This window comes from Parus major, chromosome 2 (genome assembly GCF_001522545.3).
Source record: "Parus major isolate Abel chromosome 2, Parus_major1.1, whole genome shotgun sequence".
Classification (NCBI taxonomy): Eukaryota; Metazoa; Chordata; class Aves; order Passeriformes; family Paridae; genus Parus; species Parus major.
In genome coordinates this window covers 121,067,880-121,077,715 of record NC_031769.1, presented here as the reverse complement: position 1 = coordinate 121,077,715, position 9,836 = coordinate 121,067,880, and the positions used below count along the sequence as shown (strand labels likewise).

General features: G+C 43.1%; 1 protein-coding gene and 1 long non-coding RNA gene across 3 annotated transcripts in view; one reads left to right on the top strand and one right to left on the bottom strand.

The window, feature by feature from the left end:
* Positions 1-1,575, bottom strand: part of ZFHX4 (zinc finger homeobox 4) — a 149,981-nt gene extending 148,406 nt beyond the window's left edge. For both annotated transcript variants that reach the window (XM_015618748.3, XM_015618749.3), the window contains exon 1: positions 1,135-1,575. The gene's annotated coding sequence lies outside the window, so the exon portion shown is untranslated. The remainder of the gene's footprint in view (positions 1-1,134) is intronic.
* Positions 1,576-4,502: 2,927 nt separating this feature from the next.
* The window catches only part of LOC107201058, a 22,047-nt gene continuing 16,713 nt past the window's right edge, over positions 4,503-9,836 (top strand). Inside the window, exon 1 of the long non-coding RNA XR_001519981.3 lies at positions 4,503-4,622. This is a non-coding gene — a long non-coding RNA (uncharacterized LOC107201058). The remainder of the gene's footprint in view (positions 4,623-9,836) is intronic.

Below are 9,836 nucleotides of genomic sequence, written 5' to 3'. Positions count from 1 at the left end.
CCAGCTCAGTGCAGCCGAGCCCAGCCGAGCCGGGCCGGGCCGGGCCGGGCCGCCTCCCCGCGCCGCGCGGCGAAACTGACAGAGACGCAGAGCGCGCTCCTAACGGGCTCCTCTTCCTCCTGCTGCCGGAGCCGGCAGCCAGCAGCGATCCCCCTGCGCGCACACACACACACACACACACATACATACATACACGCCCGCACGGCCACCCTGCCTCTGCTCCTGAGAAACCTACCTGCAAAAGAAAAGGGGGGAGAAGGAGGGGGGGAGAGGGGAAAAAGCACCCCACAACCTTCTCCTGTACACGCGCACGCAGTCAGGGTCCCCATTGCCCTGCTGGCATCCCCCCCCTCGCCCGAAAGCGAAAGTTTGAGAGGCCGAGGGGGGTGGAGATGAGGAGGAGAGGCAAGAAGGGTGGGAGAGCAGAATGTGCCTTCAAAAGGCACCTCAAAGTTTTGGGGGGACCGAGCAGAGAAAGAAGAGTGCGAGCTGTACAGGGGCTGGCAAGGGATGACTTCTGACAGCGGTAAAGTCTTTCTTAATCTGACAGTGCTCCCCACCTCCCCGAGCTCCCTAGAAAAAAACAGCGAAATAAAAAGTGGGGGGCATCCCCCGAACCTCTTCTGCAAAGCGAGCAGGGTCCTCCACTTAATCTGAAAGTTACAGCCCGAAAGAGGAAAAAGAGAAAAAAAAAAAAAAAAAAAAAAAAAAAAAAAAGAGAAAAGAAAAGAAAAAAGAAAATAAACCCACAACCCCAAACCAAACCAAAACAAAAAAAAATACACAAACAAAACGTAACCCCCGGAATAAAAGAGAAAGGCAGTGAGAGAAAGAAAGAAGGGACAGAGAAAAAGCATCCCCTTCTTCCGAAACGAGAGCAAATACTGTACCTAAAAGTGGGGAAACAGTCAGAAAAAGGGGGGAGAGAGAGAGGGGAGAGGTACATGGGATCTGGGGATGTGAGTGTGTGTGTGTGTATGTGAGAGAGAGAGAAAGAGGCACAGAGAGAGGGGGAGAGAGAGAGAGAGCGAGAGCGAAATATCAAAGATTGTGCAAGATCAGCCTGGAAAGATAATCGATACTCGACCTAAATTTAACACAAACTACTCAATAAAAGTTAAAGAAAAAACTTACTTTCCATTTCCCCTCGCAGTTCCTACTGGATCTTCGCCTCTCTTTTTTGTTTTGCTTTATTTACTTAACAGCTGATCACATCCAAGTAAACGAGAGAAGGTTCATTAAAAAAATAATAAAAAAAAATAATCCTCCAACTTTATTGGGTGAAAATAAAAATGATTGAGCAAGAAGTGGGGGGCATGGAGCGGTCCTTTGGGGTCCGGGAGTTGTTAAAGCATGTGCCGACCGCGGTCTCGCTGTTTGGTTGTGAAGGGGTTGGGAAAAGGAGGAAAGGAAATGAAAATCCGATATGTCTTTATTCTGCTAATTATTATCGTTTTAGCCCTGTTTAAAAAAATGGCTGATTAAGTTGAGTGCGCATGTCTTTGTGTGTCTATTCCCGATATGCACTCTGGGAATGAGAGAGAGAGAGAGAGAGAGAGAGAGAGAGAGAGAGAGAGAGGGGAGAGAGAGAGAGAGAGGAGAGAGAGAGAGAGAGGAGAGAGAGGAGAGAGAGTAAAGAGAGCGAGGGAGAGGGAGAGCGAGGGAGAGGGAGAGGAGAGGGAAGAGGAGAGGGAGAGGTGTAATTAGTGAGGTGATCAACATTCTCCGGGCTGCAAATGACGCGCAGCCCCGGAGCCGGAGAAGCCGGAGCTGCCGCGGCTGCCGGGGGCTCGCCGGGGCTGCGGGAGCCACAGAGCCAGCCCAGAGAAGAAGGGGCAGCAGAAGGGAGCTCATGGATACAAACACAAGTCTGCAAACTTCATTAGTAACGCAGACACACACGCACAGGCACACAAAGTAGATGGCCAGGGAAAATTAAAAAAAAAAGAAAAAAAAAAAAAAGAAGAAAGAAAAAAAAGGGTGGCAGACTTGTTTTTTTAACTGTTCAGAAACTTAAAAAGAGACGGGTCCAAATTAATTATTGAATTATTGCATCAGGGAGATATTTCTTTCTGTCTGTCTGTCTGTCTGTCTGTTAATCTTTTACATTTTCTCTCTTTTAATGGGGATTTAATGAAAAAAAAAATGCATCCCATTTTTTGAATGGTCTAATGAATGTATGACAAATCTGCAAAAGGAAAGGTAATATATCTAAGACAGAGAGCAACTACCCGTACGGAGATAAAGACAGATTTATTTACACATACATACACAAATATACACATGTGCACATTCACATCCTACGTCGTTTTTACACAAATGCACATACACCCAGCACACACACAGTCACACAAAACATAGCGCACTTTTATTTGTTGACCACCATGTAATTGCTTGGAGACACCAGCAAAGTAAAAAGCAAAGCCTTACAAAATATACAATATCAACTGTAAACAGTCTTGTCAAAATGAAGTAAATATCAGCCCAGGGAAAGGGTCTCTTTGCATACAGTACAGGTTTTGTGCATATACATGCATCATCTTCCAGTTTCCCTGCAAGTATTGATATTTTATTAATATTTTATCTGCTATATTTTACCAGACATATTTCATTCTTGGGGGGAGGGGGGCACACTATTATGATGAAAAGTAGGGTAAAATGTACAGATGTCATTATAAATCGGAATCTTCTACAAATATTTTCCTGTGTGGGATTTAAGAAGATTGCTTCTCATTTGAAAATCTAATTATCTTAACCTAATACTGCAGATGTGAATATGACTGACACTTTCATTAAAAGATAATTAACTAAAACTAGGAATAGACATACTTTAAAATACCCCCTACTGAAGATAAAAACATGACTATTCAAAGAGCATCCGAATGCACCGCAGGAACACGTGCAGATTTTTGATAATGCTATTCCAGAAATGGGTATACCAGAAATGGTCACTAAGTCACAGTTACATGCAGGAGATATTTACAGTACCAAGGACCCCGCGCAGGTGAACCGTAACCTTAGAGTTGACATGCCTTTGAAGTTCGTGATTCCTGCGATACACATCAAAACCTTGTCTTAGGCCTTAAACACTAAAAACCAGCAGGAAGGTTTTATCACAACCTTCCATTAAAAGCACACATGCACAATAACAACAACAAACCAGCAAAAACCAGGATGGCAGAAACATACACCTCTCTGGGCCCTAAACCTTCTGCTCCAGGAGAACATTTTGCAAGTACTGGAACTAACGCTAATAGGAAAATCCCCACCTGATGATGAATTAAGGCTGCCCTAAAGGAAGCACAGGCCAGTGTCAGGGAACCGAGTGTCTAAAAGCAGATGTTTAAGGTCAGAGTGAAGGTCCTGATCGTTTTGAAGGAAGGGGAAAAAAAAAAAAAAGAAAAAAAAAAAAAAAAGAAGGAAAGTCTTTGGAAAGGGTTAGTAAAAATACAAAAACAAAAAACCCAGAAAACAAAACAAACCCAAAACAAACCACCAGCCTGAAAGTACAGCTATTCAAAAAATCAGAATCTGTAAATAAAGCAGGGGATGGACCCCTACTCCAATCCAAAGAAGCCTTAAACTTCAGCAAAATCTTCAAGATTCGAACTTAAAGGAAAAGTCAGGGGCATTGGAGGGTTAGTGAGAACAACTTTGTTGCTTTTCCAACCCTCACCTATGCATTGCACCAGCTCATCAAGGAAAAAAGGTGTGAGCATATGTATGCAGATTTCCACAGGCACTGCGCCTTGTCAATGAAGGTAATAAGGAAACTAGCTATATTCTGCATTGCTGTTTACACGGTGGGAAAAAAATGCAAACAAAGACTGAAAATGAAATCTCTGAAACCTGTTTACAGTTATCAGATTGAGGGAGTATGATGGAAAGAGGGCTTTTAGGTTTAAATGGTAGACGAAACGGGATTCTGAGATAGAAGGATGCATTGTCCATTCAAGTGCATGCCTGAAGGATGGCAACACATTTCCTAAGACTGAAGACAATTAAATACAATGTGATGAAGAAACACCTGAGAACAATACATCTATTTCAAATTCAAGGGAAGAAACACGTATACTTAATGTCACGGAAGAATAAGGAAACGAAGATAATTTAGTTTTAAAGTCGTCGCCCCCCCGCACTTCCCCCCACCTCTTTTATTCCTAGTGCTTTTTTCCTGGTGAAACATCAATATCATTAATGTCATTAATGTCAAAACACCAAACGTCAGAACAGTCAAGTCATTCTTTTTTGGCTGTAGATTTTTCCCCCCTTTCTCTCGTCTTGGAGGGGGATATAGGTTTATGGTGTTCTTGAGTTACAGCTAAGGAACAAAGGAGGGGGGAATAAGGCAGGAATTGCGATAGGAGAGTCCACATTTTTCAGGGTTTCTTCTGCCACTGTTTACTGTCCATCCTAACATTTTAAACCTCTCTATTTCTCTGTCTCTCCCGCTTTCTTTCTCCCTAAAAATAGTACCTATCGGGGGGGGGGTGGCGGGGGGGGCGGGGAGGTGCAGGGAAAAAAAGGCACTATGGGATGTCAACAGTTTAGAAGGAACCCGGGGATCGCCACGTAGATAGGAAAAATCGAAGAAGGTTAATTCCGGGAGGCAGCAGCAGCAGGTTTGTGGGATGTGATAAGAGCGGAGCGCAGCGCGGGCTGGGGGCGGCAGGCGAGGGGCGCCCGGCGCGGCCGCGGAGCGGAGCGGGGCTCCCGGCGGTGCGGCCCGGCCCGGATCCCGCTCCCACTCCCCTCTCTCCTCCCTCTCTCGCTCAGCTGATCGCCCCCGAAGAGTCTCGCCTAACCTCTCTGCTCCTCTCCTCTGGTCTCGATGGACCCCCCGCCCACCTCCTCCGAACTTCTCCTACAGGCACCGTTACATATTTTGGGATTTTTTCGAGCCTCCTGTTGAAACCACAAAAAGCTCTTGATAGTGACGTTACATTTCAAAGAAAGGGAAGGGGAAAAAAAAAAAACAAACTCAAAAAACCCTCAGCCTTTTCTGTCCTTAACATCTCCACCCTTAGCCCCAAGGAAAACTTATTGGCCTGAGCGAGACGGAACTGGTGGGGGCCAGAGCCCGACACTGACCATTCTTTAATAGACAAAGAAATCGTAGCCCAAACCGGGCTCTGTTACACCACGTCTCCCCGTCAAGCGCATTTCACTCCCTAAATCTGCGCTGCGGACACACAGGGGCACAAGGATCTGCATAATTACAGACATAGCCGCTCCCCTCTTTAATAAACCGACATAATTCCCTAATAAGCGTTCCCTTCCCCCACTTTCTCCTCTCCCCAGACCCCAACCCAAGGGAAAGGGGATCCATGTCTTTTTACTGCGTTCCCTAAGTCTATAGATGAGCTCAGTTTGAAACGAGGTATTACAAGATTTCAGTGTTACAGACCCTTTATCTGAGCTACAGACACTTTCAGATCCCCAGCCCCCACCTCCTCTCCTTTTTGTTGTCTCTTCTCCTCCCGGGGGCTATTTGACAAAGGCAGTGTGTTAACTAACATTTTTGTTTAACTCAGCAACTTCTTTTCAAAACATACTTAAACCTGATAGCAATCTCTTGTACTTTTTTCTTTCTTTTTTTTTCTTTTTTTTTTTTTTTCCCCCAAGATGAAATTGACTCTGAACCCAAAGCGCTTGGCTATTATTAATAATTTCTTTCTTTGCAGGTATCATGTATACAAATCTTTTGTTAATTTACAGCGCTTTTCGCCGCCACCCCCCGCCCCCCCCAGCAAAACATTCCACTACACACTTAAAAAGAGGGGGGGGTGGGAGGTGGATGAGGCGGGGGGGCGAGGAGAAGGGGAGGAGGGAAAGAAAACAAAAATTCCCGCTCTGATTCCTGGAAAGTTTTGTTCGAAAAAGAAATAAAACAACAATAACATACTGCATTTAAATTCTGCCTTCACTGCCCCAGATTTGGCATTCACCTACTGAAAGTGCGTCTAACGAGCAGTGACCTTAGAGAAAAAAATCACAGCCGAATAGTATAGACATCTCGCTGAGATTTTGAGCTAAATAGTGCCGATCCCGATTGGCTTTTTCTTCTTGTTGTTATTTTGGCTGGAACCGTACGAAAACGCGCACCCGGACATTACTATAAATAAAAGCCTTCCAGGTCTAAGTCTGCTGCCGGCGTTTCCTCCGGAGCCTTAACAGCCCTTTTTCAGCTCCTTTCTTGGGCAGATCGCGGGGATTAAATGCCCTGAACCTGAGCTCCTGGCCTTGGATGGGAAGGGAAAGAAAAAGGGAGAGGGAGAGAGAGAAAGGAGAGGGTGAAGGAGCCAGGCGCCCTCTGGGCTTTCAGAGGTCAGCGCTTTGACAGTGCTCTGACCTCCCTCCCCTCCCGGCAACCACCCCAGTGTTTATAAACAAAAACAGTCAGGACTAGCCCCAAACAATAGCAATTCACCAACTTCACAGGCACTTCACCAGCTCTTATGCAAATAAAGGAAAACGACCGCTTACCACCGCTCCCCCCCATCCCCTCCAGAAAGCCCAAGAGCATATTTCCAGCAGTGATATATCCAAGGGAAAAATTTTACATTCTATCCTGGAAAAGGACAAAAAGGGACTTCAGAAATAAAACGGTTCTGGTAGAAAGACAGACAAAAAGGAGAAAAAGCCAATAAAACTACCGATCTTACTGTAGAAAGGCGAAAGTTATGAAATATTTATACCTAAATCCAGCAATCCACACTGCCAATAAAACAGGAATCTTTGTTGTGTAGACAATATGCTAAACTACCTCAGCGACAAACAGCGATTATAAAGCAACCAGAAAAAGTTATTTTCGCCCAAGGAGCCAAGTTTTCAAAGAAAACGTGTGGATTTTACAGCTAAATAAAAGCCACCACCTCTGTGTTATCCGTAAAAACTACACATAAATTAAAAGCACCGTTAAAAGAAAAAAAAAAAAAAAACAACCTTGTGCAAGCAAGCAGCACATCTGATCTGACTTACAAAAAAAAAAAAAAGAGTATAATTAAAACCACCTTTAATTACAAAAAGCAGCAAGCGAAAACTAAATAAATCAATGATTTCTCCCCAAAATCTTGTCCGCCAAGGTATAGAAATGACAGTTCTATAGTCCTGCATTAAAGCATAACTGAAACCCCCCAATTCAGGAATTGATTATACGATAAAGAAAAAAAAAAGGAAAAGGAAAAAAAAAAAGAGGTCCTAATGATTTTCAAACTTTTGTTTAAAAAATGATGAAGATCAGAAAAGGTTGGAGGAAAAGTTAAAGGAAATATACCTCAAGAGAAAAAAGACCATCTCCTTTTCTTCTTTGTCTATCAGTCTCCAGTTAAAGCATATGGAAAATGTTTTCAAAATGCCTAGATTTGGCACATTGTCATTGCAAAGAGAGGAGCGCAGTGATGCTGTTATAGAAAATGGGAAATAAATTCAGGATTGGGTGCTGCCTCCTTCAATGCGGATTTATCTAAGTTTAATTTAATATTCCGCAATCACTGTATGATCACATATAATTCACCAAGATTTTTAAGGGCTTTGCCTAAATATGTTGACCACAGGCACAAAGTAATTTCATCAGATTATTTCCTTCTTTTATTTGTGTTTATTTCTCTCATTAGAAACACTTTAAATTGTAATTGTAAATAGTAGAAATGATAGAATATTAGGTTTGGGGTGAACAAACGCTCAGAGAAAGCATTAGCTTTATTAAAATCATTCAGAACGTAAAATCAAAAAGCACAAAATGGTTGTTTGTAAAACACTAAACCTTTAATCGATTTATTGGCATTCCAATCGATTAGATAAACGGAAATCTATAGTAAACATAAAAGCATTTAAAATATTTTTCTCTCATTTATAAACAAAACTTTTCTTTTCAGTAGGAAAAAAAATATTATCAAACGACTAACAGGAAATTCTTCAGATATCAAATTACGATAATAAAATTATTTCCACATGGAAAGGGATAATGACAATGATGATAGTAATTATAATAATGAATAATTCAACAGCCCTTTGACATATATGGAAGAGCCTAGTTCAAAAACAGCTTTTGAAGGGGGCTACTTTTAGGGGATTTTTTAAATAAAATTGAAATTTGAGGCTGAAATGCTTAGATTAAGTGACAGTTTAGGTGCATGTGGTAAAATTGCGTTAATTTTTTTCCTGCAGTTTTTAAGGCAGAACTGTTCACTTTAACATCACCCCTTAAATTAAGTTACCTCTTAATAGCAGTAAATAAGTATGTAAAATATATAAGCTACCCCTGAATTTATGGGGGAAAATTTTGTCTCCACACCAGGGCAATGGGAATGGGGACCTTTTACCTTATAATTTAAACAATTTGCCTAGCTGGCAGTGTACCTTCCAGATTACAGAAAAATTGTGCGAGCAATAATGTATTTGACCACTTAAGTGAAAGAACACAATTTATTTAGGGATGGAGGGTGGGGAACTGTAAGCCGGAGAAATGCAGCAATCAGCTTGTGGCATTCTGGCTGCGCGAAGAGGAAGTGTTGCTGTAACGGGTATTATGTTTATTTGATAAAGAAAATCAATGAAAGTGGCTGTAAAGTAGTTAGTGAGGCGTGTGTTTGGGACTCGGGTTGAATAGTGACTCCAGCGGTCTGGTCGATGAGCTCTAAGAGCTCTGGAAATCTAACCTAACCCTCCGAGCGAGCTCTCTCTCACTCTGCTGCACCTTCCCCAGGCTGGGAGACTTCAGCCCTTGTCTCCTCCCTCCGTTTCCTTCCCTCTCTCCCCACATCCCTCCCTCTGTCCCTCCTTCCCTCTCTCCTAGTTTTCTGCTCCTACTTTCCTTCTTCCCATCCGCTCCAACTGTTGTTCCCTCTCCCAGGTATATTTGCTCCCCTCAGTCTCTGCCATTCTCTTTCTCTCTCATCCTCTCGCCCCATCTCTGCCGTAGCTGTTTCCTCCCGGTCCGGCTGCTTCTCTAAGTTTCCCTGTACTTTTGAGTCCTTTCTCCTTCTTTAATTCTCTTCCTCTCCTCTCGGGTATCAGTATTCCTAAATTTTCTTCCAGACTTTTTCCTATCTGTCTTCACCAGCCAAATTTATCTCTTATTTTGGATTGGTTCCTCCGGACATGTGCTATATTAGTAATTATCCCTACTCATTTCCCTTTCACACACCCATGTTGAAGGGATGAGCATACCACGCTCTTTCCACAGTTGAAATATTTTAGACATTGGCTAATCTTCAGTGGTGCTTTACTTCAGACTTTCTGCAGCTATTTCCCCCCTTTCTCCCGCTATTCTTTATTCCCTCTAATTTACAACAGAAATGTTTCTCCTCCTCCTTTTCATTTCCTACTTTACAATTTCCTTTGGGGTTTCTAAATAGTAGTATGTCCTTTGCATTTCCCTACCCCCATCTCCTTCACTCTTTCACTTCAGCTATTTTGTTTACCCGGTTGCTTAGAGGAATATTTCTTTCCTTAACAAGTTTATCTCCCTGTCTTTCAGTCCCAGCCTATTAAAAAAAAAAAATAAAAAAAATAGAGAGACAGAGAGAGGAAAAAAAAAAAAAAAGTTGAGCTGTTTTCAGCGAACTAACTTGGTTTCAAACTTCTGGTTTGGATTATGTGTCATTATCTATTTTCCCTTATCGCATCCCCCGTTGCCCTCCCCACCCCTCCGTCGCTAATAACATCTTTAGTGCGGTCAATGTTAAATATGGCAGATCTCTGAAAAATGCCTCCTCTCGAGCTCTCTGCTGGAATTCATTACCCGCCCCACTCTTCCCACCGCGCCGTGTGTGCGGGGCCCGGCGCGGCGGGTGCGCGGAGCCCCGCGGAGGCTGCGGAGCGGCGGCGGGGAT